This window comes from Chiloscyllium plagiosum, unplaced genomic scaffold (genome assembly GCF_037043375.1).
Source record: "Chiloscyllium plagiosum isolate Xiang-an unplaced genomic scaffold, Cpla_swu_hap1 HiC_scaffold_8, whole genome shotgun sequence".
Classification (NCBI taxonomy): domain Eukaryota; kingdom Metazoa; phylum Chordata; class Chondrichthyes; order Orectolobiformes; family Hemiscylliidae; genus Chiloscyllium; species Chiloscyllium plagiosum.
The window spans coordinates 67,344,756-67,367,574 of NW_028270146.1; positions in this window are offsets into that span (position 1 = coordinate 67,344,756).

Consider the following 22,819-nt stretch of genomic DNA (forward strand, 5'->3'; position numbering starts at 1 on the left):
ATGCGTGGCAGTTTTACAATTGTGGAACTTATAGCAACTTCGAAAGTCTGCACAAATGCAGTTAAATACAAAAATCCAGAAGTTGCTGTCAAGTGATTCCATACTCCTCTATATCATATGCTTTTGAAGGCCTTGTCTCATCAGCAAGTGAGAGAGTTGATCAAGGATAGAAAGGTGCAAATAGAATTCAACAAGAAACTGCAGTATCAGCAAAAGGAAGAGGAACAGATCTTTGAGGAGTTGTGGGAGAAGGACCAACTTGCCAAAGAGGAGCGGGTAGAAAAAGAAATGAAAGAGAAGCATTAGAAACAGCAAGTAGTCCTGGCTGGACCACTGGAAAAAATGGTAGAAATTAATGCTAAATGCATGGATCAGAAACAGCTGATTAAAAAAAGAGGCAAATGACTGAGCAGCGTTTCATGATATTTCACTTCCTTCTTTCTCTTGTTCTTAGCTCAATTATCTGAGATGCTAATTCTCTAACTTAATTTCTAATTCTCAAATTCTTTTGTTCTTCATGTCAATTTGTTTCTTTCCTTGCATTCAAGGTGGTGGCTTAGAAGGTTAGTTTGGGCACATTGGGATTGTGGCTTACAGTCCTTATATTATATTGAATTATGAAGCCCATACCTTGAAAGTTTTTGCTGCCAAATTCCTAGGCCAGTTGCTCCTTTCAGAATACAGTCCATGGATACTGGGTGAACTTTGTTACCTCACCTTAGTAATTTTCATTAAAGACAATTTGACTATTTGAAATATCTATTCCACGTGCATGGTTTTCTGGCTTGATAACATACAGAAGTGGGATCCATAGCTATGCCTTCCCTTATCTAATTCAGATACGGTGAATATTTTTGCATCACTGCCTTGCTACAGTTAGCTAATTCAGTACAGATCAGGAACTGAACCTCTGATTTTCTGGATCTATCTGACATTATTATTCAAGGTAATCTTATGTATCTTTTACAAAGCAATTTTTATATTTTTAATATCTTGAGCCCTAAAGGAAGATTTTTTTGTTAGATTTGCTGTGTATTTTTATTTGTGAGCTTTCGTCTATTAATAAAGGATTTTGTTAAGTATAAGAAATTCATCAACAAGAAACATTTCCACTCACTGTAAATCTGACAAATTGAGGACAATTTACAGCACAGAAACATCAGTCAACTCTAAAGGTGAATGTTGCTGCTTTCATTTTCCATAAACATCCTCATTCTTTGATGCTTGTAAGTCATTGCGAGCTTCACGCAACTATTTTGAGAATGAGGTATACTTCAGTGCTGAAAAGAGATTTTGTAGAAGATTTTTGTCTCCTTCAAACTACAGGACAGTTAAAGTCTGACTGCTAAGGGAGCCTGAATTCAAGTGTCACTTAAAAGTGAAACTAAGTTCATGGACTGAATCTTAACAAATACTGACTTAGTTTCATTTTTATCAATTCTTGCAAAGTTTCTCTCCATGATCCTAGCAAGCTTTCCTGTGTGATCATCCCACCCTTGCCGCATTAACTGGGTACCACATCCCAATGGCACCACACTCATCCAATTCTCCCTTTCACTATAGCTTGATCAGTCCTTTGCCTCATCTTATCTTACAATGCTTTTTAAAGTACTGCTGCCCCAATGTCACTGTAGCCCAGAATGTTATCATGGTTCAATGTAGAACCATCACATACAGGAAAGCTTTCAACACTACACACCATTTGCTTTCATTCACCAACCCTCAAAGTGAACAGAATTCAGATAAATAGAAGCTTTCAAGCACTAACAATTTTAGTTATTGAATGATCACTGCACCAGCTGTCCTTTACCGAAAGACAAGTCTGGCTTGTGGTACCTGACATTTCTGCACTCTATCATGGAGGTGTTCCTCCTGCTCAGTGCCTTCTTCTTCCTCTTCAGATAACTATTCCCATTCTTCCAGTTCATCAGCCTCCATCAAATCTTCTCTTGTGCTTACTCCGTTGTGCAGAGCACCCTTTGTCCGAATTGAACTGCAAATCAATGCTCCCTCTCCACCCCTCCCCCTTCCCCAAAACACTACTACTAGCAGGCCCACCAGTGGAACCTCATCTGCAACAGGCCTATCATCCATTCTACCATGGCACTGATTGAACAATGAGCATTATTGTAAGTATGCTCCACTTCATTCAGTCCTGGAGTTATGTAACAGAATTATCAGCCATGGTCACAGCTTCAGCAACCATCCTTGTCAGGCTTTTGATCCATTGATCGCAGCAGGAACATTAGAGTTCTCATGGTTTTAGTCATCATTGTAGACCCCAGGGACATGGCACACTTTGAAGAAAATATAGAATCATAGAATTATACAGTACAGAAGTGTCTGTTCAGTCCATTGAGTCTTTAAATCTATACTACATCCACTTTCCATACTTGGCCCATAGCCTTGAATGTTACGGTGTTTCAAGTGTTCATTGAAGTATTTTTTCCAAAGGTTATGAATTTTCCCACCTTTACTACTGTCGCAGGCATTGCATTCCATATCTCACCACCCTTTGGGTGAAAAAAATATTTCCTGAAATCCACTCTAAACCTCCTGTCTTTCACCTTAAAATTCCGCCCCCTTGTTAGTGACCTTCAACTAAGGGGAGCAGCTGCTTTCCATCCACACCGTCTATGCCCTTATAATTTTATACACCTCTATCAGGTCCTCTCACAGTCTTCTCTGTTCCAAAGAAAACCACTCAAGCTTATCCAACCTCTCTTCATAGCTAAACAGCTTCATCCTGGCCAACATACTGCTGCACCCCATCCAATGTAATCACATCCTTCCTATAAAGCGTTGACCAGAACTGTACATGTTACACTGTGGTCTAACCAAAATCCTGTACATCTTCAACATAACCTCCCTGCTCTTATAGTCTGTTCAATGACTCATAAAGTCAAGTGTCCTACATGCTTTCTTAACTATCCTTATTAACATGACCTCCCACTTTTGGGGATCTGTGGACAAGCACCCCAAGATCTCTCTTTTCCTCTGAGCTTCCTCATGGCCTGTTTTTCATTAAGTACTCTCTTGTCTTGTTACTTCTTTCAAAGTGTATTACCATATCAGGGTTAAATACCATCTGCCACAGATCTGCCATCTGACCAATCCATCTATATCTTCCTGTAACCTAAGACCTTCTTCCTCACTCATAAGACTAATCTTTAAATTATTGGCAAACTTACTTATAAAACCTTTTCTTCTATATCATGTATATATCACAAACCATGAGGGACACCAGCACTGATACCATGGTCAGTTGGGCAGCATGGTGGCTCAGTGGTTAACACTGCTGCCTCACAGTACCAGGCAACTGTCTGTGTGGAGTTTGCACATTTTCCCCGTGTCTGCGTGGGTTTCCTTCCGCTGCTCCAGTTTCGTCCCACAATCCAAAGATGTGCAGGATAGGTGAATTGGCCATGCTAAATTGCCCACAGTGTTCAGGGATGTATAGGTTAGGCGCATGAATCAGGGAATGGGTCTGGGTGGGATACTCTTCAGAAAGTCAGTGTGGACATGTTGGGTTGAAGGGCCTGTTTCCACACAGTAGGAATTCTAATTCTATTAGCTTTGTGCTCTGTGACTCTGGATGTCTCTTCTAAGAACACTGGCAATTACTTCTGTGTCGCAGAGATGAATATCTTCAATCTGCAATAACAAACACAAACTCAAGATTGCTTAAGACCAGTATTTGCATCCCTCAAATTTGGGTATTCTATGCATTTCATAAGTACGATAGTTTAATTGCAAATGAGTGCGACCTACACTGCAAATGCATGACTGTGCAATTGCCCTTGAAGGACACTCTTGTATCGCTCAAGTGGAGCCTGTGTGTTGTGACTGTAAAAAACACGTCTTCTTATTTCACTGTATTTTTGATTGTGGATTGAAATGAGAAAAGTGTGTTAAAAACCAATGATTTCTAAAGTACACCTGCATGCTTGTGAAAGCAAGTAATCAAGGCAAACACTGATTAAAGATAGTCAACATGACTTTATGCATGGAAAATCATGTCTCACTAACTTGACTGAATTTTTTTTTGAAGAAGTGACAAAGAAGATTGAAGTCCGAGCAGTGGATGTTGTCTATATAGACTTTAGCAAAACACGTGACAAAGTTCCACAGGGTGGACAAGTTAGCAAGGTTAGATCACATGGAATCCGGGGAGAACTACCCTTTGGATATAAAATTGGCTTGACTACAGGAGACAGAGGGTTGTGGTGGAGAGTGCTTTTCAAAATAGAAGCCTGTGACCAGTGGTGTGCTGCCTGGATCAATACTGGTTCCATTGCTTTTTGTCATTTACATAAATGATATGGATGTGAATATAGGAGATATGGTTAGTAAGTTTGCAGGTGACACCAAAATTGATGGTGCTGTGGACAGTGAAGAAGGTTATCTCAGAGTACAACAGGACCTTGATCAAATAGGTCAAAGGTCCAAGGAGTGGCAGATGAAGTTTAATTTAGTTAAATATGAGGTATTACATTTTGATTGGGCAAATCAGGGCAGGACTTATACATTAATGGCAGGTCCTGGTGAGTGTTGCTGAACAAAGAGACCATGGGGTGCAGGTTCATAGTTCCTTAAAAGTTGAGCCTCAGGTAGATAGGATAGTGAAGGCGGCATTTGTTACACTTGCCTTTATTGTCAGTGCATTTAGTATAGGAGGTGGGACGTCATGTTGCAGCTGTACAAGGCATTGGCTAGGCCACTTTTGTAATACTGTGTTCAATTCTGGCTTTCCTGCTCTAGGAAAGTTGTTGTTAAACTTGAAAGGGTTCAGAAAAGACTTCCAAGGATGTTGCCAGGTTGGATGGTTTGACTTATAGGGAGAGGCTGAATAGGCTGGGGCTAATTTCCCTGGAGTGACAGAGCCAAGGGGTGATTTTATAGAGGTTTATAAAATCATGAGGGCATGGCTAGAGTGAATAGCCAAGATTTTTTTTCCCTGGGTAGGGGAGTCCAAAACTAGAGGGCATAGGTTCAAGGTGCAAGGGGAAAGATTTAAAAGGGACCTAAGAAGCAACCTTTTCACAAAGAATGAAGTGAGCTGCCAGAGGAAGTGGAGACTGGTACAACATTTAAAACATATCTGGATGGGTACATGAACAGGAAGGGTTTAAAGAGATACAGGTACACCCCGCTTTTGAATGTCGTTTTACGCCAATTCGCTTTTACAAAAGGCTTACTTTAATACCTGTTTTCACTAACTGAAAGAGGACTTCTGCTTTTTATGAAAAAAACGTGCACAGCAAAAGTGGCGCCCCAGGAACTACACTCAGCATCAAGCCATCATAGCTTTGAACTCTGTGTGTGAGCATCTGTGCTTTATCTCCATTTATTTTATGCATCCATTGGCAAAATGTCTCCTAAGGTTTCCTGTATCTCCCACCACCCCAACCTCCACCGGCCTTTACTATTTGTCAGTGTTAATTTAGGTTTTATGTGTTATTTGGCATGACGTGGTAGGTTATTTTTTGGGGGCTGGAAATGCTCAAAAAATTTTCCCATATAGATTAATGGTAATTGCTTCTTCACTTTACGCCATTTCGGTTTACGAATGGTTTCATAGGAACGCTCTACTTTCGGATAGTGGGGGACAACTGTATTCACCAAATGCTGGCAAATGGGACTAGATTAATTTAGGATAGCAGGACCGAATGGACAAGTTGGACCGAAGGGTCCGTTACTGTGCTGTACAACTCTATGATTCTCCATGATTCTATACAGCATAGAAGAGGCTCTTCAGTTCATTAAGTCCGGACCGACCTATTTACATCAGTCCCACCTCCTAACACTTAGTCTATAGCCTTGAATGTTATATCATTTGATTTTTAAATGTTGTAAGGTTTCCCATCTTTACGAGCATCCCAGGCAGTACATTCCAGATTTCCATCAGCTTCCAGTTGAATTTCTTTCCTCAGATCCACTCTAAACCTCATGTCCTTCACCTTAAAAAAAAGCCCTAAAATTATTGTGTTTACTTAAGGAGAACAGCTGTTTCTTCTCCCGCTTGTCCGTACCCTTAATATTTTTATATACCTCAATTAAGTACCCACTCAGCCTTTGTATAGAAGCTCAGTACTGATAGAGTACGGTTTACAAAGCTGCTTGGTAAACAAATAAGGGGTGCGTAGTTTGAAGGTGAACTGGAGCCAAGGGCTATGTACGAATGGAACTTTGGATTCAGAAATTTTTAGAAGTCATTTGAATTAATATGAACATCCTCCTACACACTGTAATTTTAAAAACTCTGAAGAGTTACATCTTGTGAGTCAGCTGTAACTGGGTTTTTAGCTACTTGCTACATCATAATTACTATTGACCAGCTATCGAGCCTATAGAAATCTCTTGTTTTCTGTAATGTCATTTTTTTACTCTATTGAAAGTTTTTTTCTAATAATTAAAGCTATTACTTCATGTAGGGTAATTATAATTTGGATTCTACATTATGTCCCAATCTTTATTTTGCTCTTTGATCAACCCAAAAATTTCATAAACTTTTATTTCATTTTACTTTCTAGTTTGCTGCCCATGAAAATTTATCAATGTATTTGACTTTCTACCCTATTGATTATATCGCTATTTCTGACTATTAACATGGTCAATATTCCTTGTGACTGAGGTTTGTAAATTCCATGGTTGGACATTGCATATGTTTTACATGCACGATTCTAATGTTACTTATAAAGTCATAGAATCATAGAGATGTACAGAATGAAACAGATCTTTCTGACCAACTTATCCATGCCGACCAGATCGCCTAGCCTAATCTAGTCCCATTTGCCAGCACTTGGCCCAGATCTCTCTAAACTCTTCCCCTTCATATAGCCTTTTAAATGTTACAGTTGTACCAGCCTGCTCTGGCAGCTCATTCCATACACACACTACTTTTTGCATGAACAGGTTGCCCCTTGGGTCCCTTTTAGGTTTTTACCCTCTCACCCTAAACCTATGCCCTCTAATTTTGGACTCCCAGACCCCAGAGAAATGATCTTGTCTATTTACCCTATCCATGCCCCTCATGATGTTACGAGTCTCTATAAGGTCACCCCTCAGCCTCTGATGCTCCAGGGAAAACAGTCCCACCCTTTTCAGCCTCTCCCTATAGCTCAAACCCTCCAACCCTGGCAACATCCTTGTAAATCTTTTATGAACCTTTCAAGTTTCACAACATCCTTCTGACAGGAGGGAGACCAGAACTGCACACAATATTCTAACCAAATGACCTAACCAATGTCCTGTATGTGAAAGTGCCTGATTAATCAATTGCCCATTGAAGGGCCTCCAACAAGTACAACCTGCATCGTCAGACTGAAGAAAACCCACATACTCATCCCACTGCAGTTGTGGTCAGTGAAAGGGAATGGGGGATACAATTTAATATGCTATATGTTTACATTGGTATAAGTAAAAGCAGTAAATACTAGTCTCTGTTATTCCCTAAGTAGCATTCATCACAGTAATCAAGTTAACCCATATAGACAATTGATTAAGAACTGTTTATTTTACCTCCCTATTAAGAACATTGGTTGATTTTATCAACTGTTTGATCTGCTGCACTTCCAAAGATTTCCATCAAGGTCGAAAAATATACTAACACCAAATGCACCTGATGTATACTGCTTTTTGAACAGTTTTTAGAAGTATTTTGCCCCTACGGAGGAATCACTTTCAGTTGCCATTGTTTGCAATTGACCTATGAAAGAACAAAAAAAAAATTGCATTTACGCAGGAACTTTTACAATCTCGCAAAGTCTTTGTTGCAATAAAGTACTTTTGAAGTATAGTCCCTTTTATAATGCAGGGAATATGTTGCAAACAGCAAATATTCCTACAGTAAACTTCCACAAACACCAATTTGTTAGTAACAGGATAATCTGTTTTGGCAATGTTGATTGAGGATTAACTAAGTAAACCAAGAAAACCTCCCCTCTTTTCTTTGTAAGAAGTGCTATGGAATTGTGTAATCATCTGAGAGAGTGGGCATATCTTTGGTTTAATGTCTCATCTCAAAGACAGTGCTCTGAATGTTCCCAAAAATAAGTTGCATCAATTTTAGGGAGTTTCACAGAGTATTTCTCTCTGCAAGCACCAGCAAGTTATCTCACACCTGCTCTACTGCCCACGGGAGTAAAGGTACACCACATCTCTATGGCAGTGCCCACCTGCTATCGTTTAGTTACCAGTGGGAAAAGTGTTTGCAGTTAGACAAAGTGGAAGGGAAGAAAAAAGCGATTAAAAAAGTAAAGCTTCTGGGCATTGCACACATAGCCTGGGTGGCACTTCTTTGTAAATAGAATATCACATTTATAAATATACGTGCACTTTAAATCATGTCTAGTCGACTATCATTGTAACAGGAATGAAGGCGCAAAGATGGGCCATCCTTAGTGCCACTACTCCTTCCCTAATGCCCATAGTCACATAACATCATTGTTGAATATGGGAGCATCATGTCATAAAGCCTTCAGGAGGAAATCAACTCCATCCTCTTGTATAGCTTACAAGGTCTTGGATTGTTTTTACCAATTGTGGTCCACAGTTGCCATTTTAAAAGTCACCTGTGAATACTTCTTCTTCACAGACATGACTAAGTTAAATTTGTGGAGAAAGTGAGGTCTGCAGATGCTAGAGATCAGAGCTGAAAATGTGTTGCTGGAAAAGCGCAGCAGGTCAAGCAGCATCCAGGGAACAGGAGAATCGACGTTTCAGGCATAAGCCCTTCTTGAAAGTTAAATTTGTAATGACCAATGACATTGGCAATATTGCTTGTGGTCAGGATTGTATTCAACATAGTTAGTCACTGCATGTAAATCACCTGCAGAATTCAGTGATTACAGATAATTTTAATCTGTTGTATCTAAGTGCCTGAACAATGCAAATACCTCTTAAAGGGGCCTCATATCACTCACAAGTAGAGCCCACATGCTCAGAGAATGAAAAAAAAAACACAATCTGCGCACTGTGGGTATGGTACAGCCATTTTCATTTCTATTGCACACCTGTGATTCACCAAGTCAGTTCTGGGCTCACCCACACCTTAAAGATCCTTTCTTCCTGGCACTCCTTACTGACCCCATCAGGTCTGCACTTCCACATGTCCTCACATAACTCTTTCTATTTAACTTATTCATCTCCCCACTTTATCCCGAGCCCCAGGCTAATAATTTGCCAATGACAAACATTGTTATTCATTTCCCTTATCAAAGTCGATGATACCCCACTCACAGTAAATCACCCTTCAATGATCTATCATTTCCTATGATTGGATGTTGACATGCACTCCTCTTCACTGTCATTGTCTCTTCTGCATCCCAGCATGTTGCTGCCATTGCCAACAATTGATTTCTCAAAATTCCCCACTACAGCAAAGATCCCCAAATAACACCCCCACCCAATGACTTCAGTGAACAGACCTCCAGGATTGACCATGGACCACTCCTCTGACCAATTTGGAAGAAAAATATCAAATGATCAGTTACTCGACCACCGACTGATCTCTTTGCAGCTCTCCAACTAAGTTGCCGCTAATTTCAAAACTGGTTGCTCTGGACCTACTCTGTGAGGACTATTGGCTACTCCTCAAACTGTAATGATATGGAACCCCTGAACTGAATCCCCCCAAACGCCTGATTGATCATGTCCAAGTTCCTGGACTAATATTAGACAATGCTCTTGTCTGGGAGACAGTAAGGACCGCAGATGCTGGATGTCAGAGTCCATAGATGTGAAGGTGGAAGAGCACAGCATCTCAGCCAGCAACCACGGAGCAGGAAAGTCAACATTTCAGGCCGAAACCCTTCGTCAAGGGGGAGGGGGACGGGAGCCTGGAGATGAATGGAGGGAACCAATTGGGGTTGGGGGATCGGTTGGTGGGATGGTGATAGGTGGATGCAGGTACGGCATTATTGTGATTGTCAGCAGGAGGGGTGGAGCAGATAGGTGATTAGGAAGATGGACAGGTTAGAACAGGTCAGGGAGGTGAGGAGGAGTGGGGCTAGACATGAGATAAGGCTGGGGGAAGGAAAGACTTTGAAGCTGGCGAAGTTGATGTTAAGGCCACTGGGCGATAAGCTTCCCAGGCAAAACATAAAGCGTTATTTCCCCCAGTTCCCACTCTGACAGTGGAGGCGGCCAAGGATGGACATATTGCCAGGGGAGTGAGAGGGGGAACTAAAGTAAATGGCAACTGGAGGGTCAAGTTGCTTAGTGTATGCAGAGCGCAGATGCTCTGTGAACTGGTGCTCAAGTCTGCTTTTGCTCTCCCTCATATAGAGGAGACCACATCAGGAGCAACAGATGCAATAGATGAGGTTAGATTTGGTGTAGGTGAATTGCTGTCAGATTTGGAAGGATTGTTTAGGGCCTTGGACAGAGGTGAGAGGGGAGGTGTGTGGGCAGGTGTTGCACCTCTTGCAGTTGCAGGGAAAGGTATCTTTGTGTGTTGGAGAAGTTGGTGGGGAGTGTAGTGTTGATGAGGGAAGTGCAGAGTGAGCTTTTCTGTGGAAAGCGGGGAGGGGTAAGGAAAGAAATATCTTTTTGGTGGCGAGATCTTATTGTAGGTGGCAGAAATGTTGGAGGATGATGATGTATTGGATTCAGAGGTTGGTGGGGTGGTACATGAGGACTAAGTTCAGTATGTGGATGTACCTACTAGAGAAGGTGCAAAACTAGACCTACTCTTGGGAAATAAAGCAGGGCAGGTGACTGAGGTGTCAGTGGGGGAGCATTTTGGGGCCAGCGACCATAATTCTATTCGTTTTAAAATAGTGATGGAAAAGGATAGACCAGATCTAAAAGTTGAAGTTCTAAATTGGAGAAAGGCCAATTTTGACGGTATTAGGCAAGAACTTTCGAAAACTGATTGGAGGCAGATGTTCACAGGGACGGCTGGAAAATGGGAACCCTTCAGAAATGAGATAACAAGAATCCAGAGAAAGTATATTCCTGTCAGGGAGAAAGGAAAGGCTGGTAGGTATAGGGAACACTGGATGACTAAAGAAATTGAGGGTTTGGTTAAGAAAAAGAAGGAAGCATATGTCAGGTATAGACAGGATTGATCGAGTGAATCCTTAGAAGAGTATAAAGAAAGTACACTTAAGAGGGAAATCAGGAGGGCAAAACGGGGATATGAGAGAGCTTTGGCAAATAGAATTAAGGAGAATCCAAAGGGTTTTTACAAATATATTAAGGACAAAAGGGTAACTAGGGAGAGAATAGGGCCCCTCAAAGATCAGCAAGGTGGCCTTTGTGTGGAGCCACAGAAAATGGGGGAAAATACTAAATGAATATTTTGCATCAATATTTACTGTGAAAAGGATATGGAAGATATAGACTGTAGGGAAATAGATGGTGACATTTTGCAAAATGTCCAGATTACAGAAGAGGAAGTGCTGGATGTCTTGAAACGGATAAAAGTGGATAAATCCCCAGGACCTGATCAGGTGTACCCGAGAACTCTGTGGGAAGCAAGAGAAGTGATTGCTGGGCCTCTTGCTGAGATATTTGTATCGTCGATAGTCACAGATGAGGTGCCGGAAGGCTAGAGGTTGGCTAACGTGGTGCCACTGTTTAAGAAGGGCGGTAAGGACAAGCCAGGGAACTATAGACCAGTGAGCCTGATGTCGGTGGTGGGAATATTGCATGCAGTTCTGGTCTCCTTCCTATCGGAAAGATGTTGTGAAATTGAAAGAGTTCAGAAAAGATTTATAAGGATGTTGCCAGGGTTGGAGGATCTGAGCTACAGGGAAAGGCTGAACAGGCTGGGGCTGTTTTCCTTGGAGCGTCAGAGGCCAAGGGGTGACCTTATAGAGGTTTACAAAATTATGAGGGGCATGAATAGGATAAATAGACAAAGTCTTTTCCCTGGGGTCGGGAGTCCAGAACTAGAGGGTACAAGTTTAGGGTGAGAGGGGAAAGATATAAAAAAGACCTAAGAGGCAACTTTTTCACGCAGAGGATAGTACGTGTATAGAATGAGCTGCCAGAGGATGTGGTTGAGGCTGGTACAATTGCAACATTTAAGAGGCATTTGGATGTGTATATGAATAGGAAGGGTTTGGAGGGATATGGGCCGGGTGCTGGCAGGTGGGATTAGATTGGGTTGGGATATCTGGTCGGCATGGACGGATCTGTTTCCACGCTGTACATCTCTATGACTTTATGACTCCAAGTGAACTCTATCCTTGTTGGTGGGGGGAGGAGATTTGAGGGCAGAAGTGCAGGAGAAGGAGGAGGTGCAGTTGACAGCATCTTAATTACTGAGGAGGGGAAACTACTGTCCCTAAATTAGGAGGGTATCTGGGATGTCCTGGAGTGGAATGCCTCAGCCTGGGAGCAGATGCAGCGGATGTCGAGGAATTGAGAGCATGTCTGATCAATAGTTGCTCTTGACTAAAGAAAATTCCCTCCATATTTTATGATATGGCCATTTGGTGGAGCACATTCAGTGTATCTAGCACGTAAATCACTAGCACTTAGTGTAGCTGTAACATAGATATCATGCAGTACAGTATAGAACATGTCCACCCCCTTGATTGATCCTGACTATTGACAAGCATGACAAGTTGCTGACTTTATGTTTGCATTAAAAAAGCAAGGCAAGACATAAGCATTATGAGCTTAAAGTTCTGAATGAGGCAGCAATGCACAAAAAGACAAAGCAAGACATTGTCGAGTTGCTGTGAGCATCCAAGTAGGTACAATGTGAGTGAGCACTAAGACAGCAAGCTAAGACGTCTCCAATGCATGAGATGGGTGCCTGTCTGTGTGCACAAGCAACCTGCCAGCATCATTGCAATGTAGGGTATCAGTGAATTTCAAAGTGTATTATCAGTGAGTTTGGGGTGGACCATGATGATGAGATGAGGTTGATACTGATCTAATGCCAACCTTCATGGATGGGGGAGATTGGGGGTGGGAGGGGAGGCATGGCTGCCCAAGGAGCATACACTGAGATGTTGGGGAACACTGGCCAAGATGGGGCCCCAAGAAGATGCCAATGAGTTGCAGCTCAGACTTTCACTTCAGGAATTGTTGCGATCTAGCTTCTTTCCGCTGCCTGGGAAAATAACACTCACATATAAATAAGGTGAGATTAAGTAATGGTGACATGTTAATACGTGCAAATAAGCCCTCACTGCTCATTATTGGGAGTTTCACTAGCTGTGAAAACCTTGAGCAGAAAATCAGACATTTTACTCACTTTTCATTTTTGACCCATGGTCAGTCCTGAGGTCTCATTTTTTTTGTTCTGGCCATGTTTTCTCACTGATTCACCATTGCTCCTGTCATTCAGGATTCAGGAAAATTCCACCCATTATCTCTGACAAGCAACACTCGGAGTGAGTGTATATTTTGTGGCTAATAGTGTTCAAATTGCATAGTCTCTTCTTTAATCTGTTCTAAGGCTTAGATTGGATTCAAACTGCACATATCAAAACTAATCTATATTAATTCATTGCATTTCTCATTGATGTCTGATCAATATAAATTTGGTTCACTGATTAACTTTGTGCTGAAATCTTCATTGTTGTTGATTAGGTGAGCTATGCTGATCGATACTTTAAATACTGACCAGTAAACAGCTAGTTAAACAGCTGTCTCATTCTTCTCCCAGTGCGCTGTTCTGAATGTTAATGTTTTTAGTATTCATCCCAGTTTTGATCTGTTTTTGGGGCTAGAGCTGGTACATTGAACAAAATGGAATTCACTTTTGATAATTTAAATTGTTGAGTCACTGTTATAATGACCATTTAAGTCATTATAACAGTGTATATGGATCACAACTTGTATTCATAAGTGAGTAATGCAATGTCAAGAAATCTATCTGCAATACAATAGATATTATTATAGAATAAAATGCTTAAACTAGCTTCTATTTTAATTATACTTTACTTATTTGAGTAAATTTAAGGAGGTGGGAGGTAAGATAGATAAAAAGTGTTCAGATTGGTGGGCAAAGTAAACTAAATATCAGTTCCATACACTAATGCACGTAGCATAAGAAATAAAACAAATACATGTCAATCTAAAATGCAGCTCAAAGAGTTCAACACTGTGGCCATTACCAAGAACTGGCCATAAACTTGGATGATTTAGCAGTGAACAATCCAGACTACAGGACATTTAGATTGTTGAAGGAAATTAGGAAACTAGCAATACTGATAAACCACAATGATAGCAGCAACAAGATGGAGTTTAAGTAAAGATGATTAAGCAGTGGAAATCTTTATGGGGAACATCACAAACAGCAAAAAGTTCAAGATACGGTATTTGAAATGAGATGTTAAGCCAAAGCCATGCTCCTTCTCCCATGCAAATGCAACAATGCCAATGCACTGGTTTTTCAGGTGTTCTGGCCAATACTTATATCAAAACTAACACCACTAGAACAGGTTATCTGATCATTTATCCAATACAGTCTATGAGAATTAATTATGTGTACATTTGCTGTTGTTCTCAGTACATCATTAAATGATGTAGATATTTTTAACACCCAAATAGAAGTGATTCGGTTGGGGATTTATAAATGGACATCAAGAATGTAACAATAAAAACAATTCAGTAATAATGGGAGATGTTAATTTTCACAGATTGAGAGAAGCAGATTAAAGGCAATAGCTTCAGGATATGTTTGAGGTGATGTATGAGAACACTAGCCCAGAACCTGCATAATAAAAATAGTAAAAATATTAGCAATCATTGTAATTACATTGTGAAACTGACAATGTCTATCATTTGCACATGTACAGTTAAATGTGGAAAATCAAATGTTCCACCACAGGGTACACCGTTGAGGTTCTCACAGATAAAAAAAAATTAGAAATCACTGAAGTATTGCTGTAACATTTCTGATAAAGGAAAAAATTCTCATTACTAAAACATAACTATGCTTTTAAATGGTGTATTAAATAATAAAAACTAATGAAACTTTAAGATCATAGAAACTTAATTTAATATTTGTGCAATGTTGAAATGTTTAATTATAAAAAAGGTCAACAGTTAATCAATTAAAGTAACTTCTAAATTTATGAAATCACAACTTCTATGTTCTGATCTTTGTTTTCTGGAATATTTACAATATGTTAGTGAGATTCAATACTTTTTATTTTCACTTTACTTGCTAGACAATCAGCAAGATAAGACTGAATGGTGAAACAAGCTCAAAATCTTGGATGGGCTGCATGTGCTCCTGTTTCTTTTTTCCAATGGTTTATTGGCTGTGAGAATTCTTTAATCTTACCGTGCGTAAAGGCATCAATGTTCACGGATGCACAAAGATATCATTGACTTAATGGGAGATGCAAGTTAATTATGAAAAGAAGTAAAATCCATATCGAAGAGATGGTGAGATCTTGGTGGGAAACAAGGGGGTAAGGCCACATTAAATGTAGTGATAAATAATGTCAGAATTAGTTAGCCACATTAAATTTTCTTGTAAATAGTGGCCATGATATGATTAGATTTGAAATTAGGTTTGACAAAGAGCGGAGGGTCTCAGACAAAAGTTTTAGATTCTGTCAAGGCACGCTATGTGGTAATGAGCAACAAATCAGCCATAACAATCTGGCCTGAAGTTTTACCAGGTGAACTTACAGACAAAAGTTCAAAAGTGTAACGAGACCATGCAGAAGTAGCACGTACCTGTAAAAATCAAAAACTCCACATGCATAGTTAAACAGCAATGACCAATAAATGAGGTAAAACCAATGACAGTCTAAAAAATAGGCTTGCAGACATGCAATCCAAAATAGATGGAAAACCTAAAAATGGATGCAAAGATGTGCAAAATTGAATAGGAAAAAAATAGCCTTGTAAAGCATACTAAAGCTAACAGCAAGAGATTTTACTAATATACCAAGACGTTGTGTGGACACATTAAAAACAGATTCAAACAAGGATTTAATGGACAATATGGAAATGACAAACATGCTGAATTGATCATTTTTACTCCATTTTCTCAGTTAAGCAAAAGAACAAAAGTTTGATGTATAAGAGAACTCCAAATAATTCAGTGGGAAAGTTTAGTGGATTTAATATAACTTTCAAAAAGGTGATGGAGAAAGTAACAAGTCTGATCAAAGAAGTAGTGCACATTTGTCCAAATGCTGAATCACTCTGATGCAGAACATAATACAGTGAACAGTAGGTAATACCTGATTAATTCAGTTGAACATTACTGAGGAAGTATCAAGTTTTTGAGGAGGTAGATGAGGAATTCCCCATAGACATTTCTATATGGGCTTCCTGAAGGCATTTAGTAAGGTTCATCACAAGAGATTTCTAACAAAACTGAAAGCATGAAATTGATGGTAAACCCATGGAATGGGTTGTTAATTGATTAGAATCCAGACAGTAGCAATAGAAGGGACGTTCTCTGATTGACAGGATAAAGAAATGTGACAGGATGTGATATTCCAAACGGATGTGTACTTGGTCACCTATAAGAATAAAAATCACACAATACTAGGTTATAGTCCAACAGGTTTATTTGGAAGCACCAGCTTTCGGAGCGCCGCTCCTTCGTCAACAACCTGTTGGACTATAACCTAGGGTTGTGTGAGTTTTAACTTTGTCCACCCCAGTCCAACACTGGCACTTCCAAGTCACATCTATAAGAATAACCAAGTTAAAGAAATAAAGAGTTATAAATCTAAGTTTTCAGATAGCATTAAGAGTTCTGAGTTAAACAGGTAGGCATTGGGTGTTACTAAGTTTATTCCAACCGTAGCTTTGATCCTATGTCACATGAGGGTGATAATTGGTATTTTTGAGTCATTGAGGAAAGGTTTCCTGGACACTAGGGTGATGATGAAAGTAGTGAGGAGCTGCATTTGGATGGTCTTCTGGAGCACACCTCCAGCTGTAGAATTTCTTCACCTAGGCTCTCATCACAGGAGGTGCCACCAGTTCCCACAGCAGACTGGGGACCATCGAACTGAAGACTCCATGTTCAAAGGGGGCACTGTTGACAAGAAATACAACCCAGGCATCATCAAGCCAACTACAGAAGTTTCTCCACTGTTGAGAAGCCTGCCTAATTGGTGTGTCTGAAGTTTTATTTTAAGCTCAACTCACCAAAGACATGTCCACGTTGAACTAACCTCTTGATCTTGTACTTGCCTTACCAGTGTCCATCTCTTTTTTCAGTGGGGCTGCTGAAGCTTCAGACTTGCTAACTGGATGCCAAGCATTGAGGCAGCCACAATTGGGAAGATCCTTCCACTAAATTAACTGTTAGCAAGCGTACAATTGGTTCCATCATCAGGATCCCAAAGTCCATAAGAAAAGTTTGCCCATTAATCTTAGAACTGAGAAAGACAACTTGGTCATTTTCATAATGGTTTCAGATTAGGAGCTGTGCAGGGATAAAGGGGTGTGTGTATCCACTTGCAGAAACTAGTCAAAGTAGTGTCCAGCTACAAAGTTTAGTCAACAGCATCAATGGTACACTTATCTTTCTTTAAAAAGGTTTAGATTTTTTAAAAAAACTCTGCTTCCGTTCAGAGTTGAAATAATGTGTTCAGGATATATTGGCCTTGAAGCTGAAACTATCTTCCCCAGAAGGATGCATATTCTACATCAACACATATTTTCAAGACTTAAGATCAATAGGTTTGTTAGGTATTTTGTTAGGCTAACTTCAATGGTACTTTGTTCATTTTTTAAAATTAGAATTATCTAATTTCAAAATGTACATTATACATCTTAGTCATTATTCATTACATTTTTAGCTAGGCCAGAAATTAGCAAAGTAACAAAATGTCAGTTTCAAAAAATAATGAGCGATAAGGGCAAACTTTGTCCTTAAATGCCATTAACAATCTGGCACCTCGGTTGCAGTTTTTTTCTGTCCCATCTTTCTTGTTATGACATAAAACTTGACCCACCATTTTCTATGACTGTATAATGTGCACATCTGTCAGCCTGTATTAATACAGTACCTCTCAACTTTTACCTCTTTAGCATTACAGTACAGCAATTGCATGTCAGCTTATCTTTGAATTTATCTAATCTGTTGCAATGGTGACATCATAAAATGCACGGTAGAATGCTAATCATGACAGATGGGCACAGCAAGTTGCCAAGCAACAGTTCAATTGGATAGCTCTCATGACATTGGCAAAGTCACTTAAGTCTCATCGTGTTATACGAACTATTAAATTATGGCGTTATTACTCACTCCAATCATTCATAATTTTATACTTTTCAAAGTTCACATCTGACTTTTATACCATTATGTGGCAAGTGCATTAGAGGAAATGTGACATATTTAAAAAAATAAAAATGACAGTGTTGCAGAACCTGACAATGCTGAGCATTACCCAAGGCTAAAAAGCCTTCAGCTTCCCTGTCACAGCACAATTGCAGCCCTCTTCCATCTCAATTCCCTAACTACACCTTGCAGTACATTACAGAAAGTACAGATTTTTTATCAAAAATATTAAATATCTAAATTTGACTTGCTCCTGAAGTTCAGATTATTGCAATTTTAATTTTTACTTTAATTAGTATAACACCTGCAGATTAAATATGAAAATATTCTAGTATTCTATACAATTTAATGTAAAGGAAGGGTAATTTTTATCTCAAATCTAATATTATAAATATTATTTACTCTGTATTCCTTTATTCTAATTTGCTTACATTACCCATTTTTTTCAAGAACTAGATAGAACACTGCCTCTGTTCTCATTACCTCAAGTTCCATGGGGGTTCTTCCAACCTTTAATCTAAAGGTACAATTACTCCTCCTTGTCATGCCACAGGAAATGGTGGGAAGGTTGTGAAAAGATAATGAGAGTGAAAAAACTCAAAACCTCAACAAGAAGAAAATTTCTGACTTTATCCTTAAGTTTTAAATGGCAACTTCAGAATCTGGTTGCTGAGCAGCAATGATTATTTCCCAAGCATTTGCACCTCACTATTAGCTCAACTTGTTTCATTTCTTTGCCACTTCCAATTCTCCTCTCCTTATCTATAAAACTAGAGAGCACAAATACCCACTATTTAAGCCGGGGTGGGTACATTGCAGCTACAGCTGATAGATTGCTTCTCCTGGCCATCATCTATCTTTCCTTTATTTTAATATCTGTATGTGCTCCATGGGCACCAACCTTCTTGTCCTTTCGTTGACACAAGTCAGCAGCAACAAACCACCAGTCTCACCAAATCATTGTGCCTGTGCTGGAACTAACTGAAACACAGTTCAGCCTTCAACACTTTGAAGCTCAGGATGTAGCAGGTATACACATTCATTTCCTATATGTGCACAGAATGCATCTGACAGCCCTTAGTTGCTTTTTTCGCACTCATTCACTTTGTGCTTACTTGGGAAATGCCAGGCCCTGTGGCTTTCATTGTTTTATTTTGCACAGAGACTCCTCAGTACTCAGTTTGGAGCGCCAGCCTCTGCGGTTTGCATTTGTTTTTAGAGCACAGTGAGAAGTGGGTAACTTGTCATGGTGGGACATAATGAAAGGTCAAGGTGATGGACATGTCACGTTATGGCACTGGGCTACATGAATGTCCTGCCTGCACCTTGTAACAGCAATTTAGGTGGCAAATGCATTGCATGCGCCTCATGCAAATGGTCCAACAGGTTTATTTGGAAGCACTAGCTTTTGGAGTGCTGCTCCTACATCAGGTGTTGTGGAATACAAGATCATAAGACTCAGAATTTATAGCAAATTTATTGGCTTCTACATGGGTAGAGTGTAAGGCCAACAAGGGCATGAGAATTTGGAAAACGACGAGCTCTGAGGGTAAAATGGGAACATTAATAATCAACAGAAATGGGGGAAGGTGAAAGGCCATAACAGCCATAGAGAAAGCAACTCAAAAAGAGAAGGCGAAGAATGGGGCGATCACCTTGTGTCTCAAATCAATCACAAGGACACAAAGTTGGAACCTTGCCAAGTGAAATCAAAACTCTGTTATGCAATAACTGCCCAAAAAGGCTCAGACCACATTGCAAAGTGGGTGAAATAAATTTTTTCTTTAAAAATTTGAGACCATGCCTTGGACAATTTCAGTAATCATGGTTCCAGCGATTCGGTAATTCCACCCTCCTGGCTTCATTGTCAGGCCCATCCAATCTCCAAAAACACCCATTCTTGGCCTCAAGCAACCAAAACTAGTTTATGGTGTGGACTAATTGTCTCCTTTTATGTCAGTACAGCAAATATAGTTCAACAAAGATACTTATGAAAAGCTTTATTGGCTTTTTTTTACACCAGAAATATGTTTCATAGCTAGAATTGGAAGAAAATGCTTCACTGCTGCCACAATTGCACACTGACTGTAAGGATGCAAGCGTGCATAAGGGTGTTTTTACTCGAGTGGCCAGGGTGATTCTAATATTTTGACTCAGTGGCAAAATTCTATATTTCCAAAGCAGCATGGAAGCTTTGGTTATTTAACATATACTTGGATAAGGTTACATACTTCAGAGCTCCCTATGCAAGTATGTCATTGACATCCTTGGGAAGGCTTCATGTCACATTGTTTGAGGGTATACCCAGAGGCTTCACTGTGATGGATGTGAAAGTTATGGAGTTCTTCCAATAAAATTACATTAACTTTCTTATCTTCCCCACAGACTATCCATTCACTGACTCACATGGAAACCATTGCCGCTGGAATCCTTGTGACCTCTGTTCAAATGTGAAGTAGCACAGGAGGAGGCAACAAGTAGAATGTCATCAGCAAGTCCAGCATGAGAAACCAACCTTGAGCAAATGCTGCACAGCCTCCAGAGGGAGTAGTTGGTGAAGATCCCACAAAGAGACAGAAGGGAATGATGAGTTCTGGATCTACAGGCCATGCTGTCATGTTCTTCAACTGACTGCCAGACTTGGCTGGCACCAATTAAGGATATCCCTGGCCAGTATCACTGAATTGACATTTGCTGGAGAATGACTTGTGTTCAGAACAACTGGGTGGTCATCCCATCTCAGTAATTGTCAATGTCACAATTGCCCTGAACTTTTATGCCAATAGCTCACTTCAAGGAATAACTGGGGACCTGTGCTTTATTTCCCAATCTATAACTGAATCTGGAATGCTACTGATGCCATTTTCTCAAAATTACAGGTGGGTCATATCCTTTCCCCATGATGAAAAGAGCCAAGCAGCTTGCGTAGTGGGATTCTCTGCCACCGCTGGTTTATCCAGATTCAGGACTCAGTGAACTGCACTCAGATTGCCAGAGAAAGTTGTAAAAGGCAAAGTAGCTATAGTCCTATCAGATTGTAGGACTACTCAGAGAGAGAGAGAGACAGAGAGACAGAGAGAGAGAGAGAGTGAGACAGACAGACAGAGAGACAGAGAGAGAGACAGAGAGAGAGAGAGACAGAGAGAGAGAGAGACAGAGAGAGAGAGAGAGAGAGAGACAGAGAGAGAGAGAGAAAGAGAAAGACAACTGGTGATGGTTTAACTGGAGGGTTACCATAACTCAGTCGAGGGGAGAACTTGAGAAGATGACTTCTTTGTGGTGACCTCAGCTGGTATGGGATTTGAATGTGCACTACTGGCATTGCTTTGCCTAACAAACCAAACAGCCGAGTTAAACTATTTCATTCTGAAGGTGGATAGACTCTCGTTAGGCAGGAGAATTAAGGGTTATCAGAGGTAGATGGGAATGTGGAATTCAAAACAAACAAATCAGCCATAATTTTATTGAATAGCAGAGCAGGTTTGAGGGGCTGAATGGTGACAGGACCTCTTTTGGCAGTCTGCAGTAAAACGAATAGCCCTCAAGTCCATGATTCCAACCACCAGATCGCTGTCCACTACAGCACAGGTTCACTATGAGGCTAATTTTAACATCTGAAGTGGTGTATAACTAGGGTTTAATGCTGAAAGGTCCCAGCAATGGTGAACAATTCCAAATCTCCTAGTGTGTGATTCCATGGGAAAGGAGCTAGAAGTGCACCATTCATGAGGTGCAGAGCAGAAGACTGCACTAGAAAAGTTACTGAAAGCCACGACAGATTGGATGCCTTGAATGTCAAACAACAAAACACTAATTGAAAATGGGAAAACATAGGAACAGGGGTAGTCCGTTCAACCTATCAAGCCTGCTTCATCATTCAACGAGATCCCTCTTACTTGGATAACAGCAGCTTCAACAACACTCAAGGGGCTCACTTTCATCCAGGACTACTTTACTGGCACCTCATCCACCAGGTTAAACATTCACAAACACCACCACAATACATTTGCTCATGCTTGTACAGTCTCTAAGATTCACTGCAAGAATTTACAAAAGCTACTTTGATAGCACTTTCCAAATGTGATCTTTTAACATTTAAAAGAACAAAAACAACAAGTGGATGTGAACACTATCACCTCTCTAAGCCACACACTGTCATGACTTGGAAGTATATTGGTTTTCCTTCACCATCACTGGATCAGTATCTTGGATCTCATCCCTAACAGCAATAAGAATATACCGACACCACAGGAATTCCAACGATTGAAGAAAGCAGTTCATTCTTACCTTCTTGGGGTAATGAGAGATGGGCAATAAACATTAGCCTTACCAGCAACACCCACATCCAATAATGGATCCACTTGGGCATCATGGTATGATCTCAATAATTGCCTCATTAAAACAAACCACATATTTCTAAAATCAAAATTAAAGGGCTTTAGACATTGGTATTAAAGCACCTTCTGGCTTCACAATAAAACTGCCAGCCACCATCTTCTAATCCCCTCATTCCACTTAATTTCATTCTGTCCAAATTCCAGGTTGCTCCAGTCCTTCTATCCTCATTGAATGACATCTTATGCATGACCA